Source organism: Aphanomyces astaci (genome assembly GCF_000520075.1).
Source record: "Aphanomyces astaci strain APO3 unplaced genomic scaffold supercont1.11, whole genome shotgun sequence".
In the NCBI taxonomy this organism is placed as follows: Eukaryota; Oomycota; class Saprolegniomycetes; order Saprolegniales; family Verrucalvaceae; genus Aphanomyces; species Aphanomyces astaci.
The window spans coordinates 915,294-916,151 of record NW_009798274.1 but is presented as its reverse complement, the minus strand read 5'-3'; the positions used below and the strand labels follow the sequence as shown (position 1 = coordinate 916,151).

Here is an 858-nt window from a genome sequence, read left to right as displayed (position 1 = left end):
CACATCACGAGTAATTATTGATAATATTATTCAATATACAGCCCGAGGTGTCTCATGTTGCTGAATTGTGGAGAGGGCAAGTGTGTCATGTTTGTGGGTGAAAGCGAAAGAAGCGACTAAGTGTTCCATTCGATATTCGGTGAATCAGGCGGGATTTGTTGTTGTTTGCAACACTACTTTAAGCCTGAAGTACCTTGTGTGAATGTGTATTAGTACGTGTACAAAGTCTACTCCACACCAAATCAACTCTGGTCCGATTTTCTGACGTGAGAATGTGAATAACGTGCATTAACACCAGACCTTTACAATTTCATTCAGAATATACCCCAAGGACAAGGTACGTCCATGTTGGAGTTTTTGACCTGCATGGTCTTAAACAATGTGCAGTCTATGATGGGGTGTAACAATTCGAGAGACTAGGGACTCGCCGCGCGTTTATGGTAGCAGAGGCAACGTTGCAAAAAGATCAATGGTAAAAGAGGAAAAAGAACAGGTTCTACCGGGATTCGAACCCGGAATACAAGATTCAAAGTCTGGGGTGCTAACCATTACACTATAGAACCAGTATATCAAACTTCTGTACGTCCCTATGACCAACACAGACTGATGGCATGAAGCGGACGCGAATCAGGATGTAGTGTATATTATTACTGCGAGTAGCTATACGTATACATGGGACTAAACCTCGAACGATTGCTTCAGGCCTCATGGCCTGGAGCAGTCGTATGAACTGTACTGCATGCAACCAGACTCCCACAGCAACCAGCCTACGCCACAAGCCGCCAAAGTTCCACGTATATCGTGCTTCGTGCTGCTTCTGTAAGACATCTTCTATAGTCGTGATCTATGTAGTGCCTA

General features: G+C 44.2%; 1 non-coding gene across 1 annotated transcript; it reads right to left on the bottom strand.

Annotated features, from left to right (window-relative positions):
* Positions 1 to 491: 491 nt before the first annotated feature.
* On the bottom strand, positions 492 to 563 carry H257_05965. The gene has a single exon. It is a non-coding gene; the product is annotated as a tRNA-Gln (tRNA).
* Between the last annotated feature and the right edge of the window lie 295 nt (positions 564 to 858).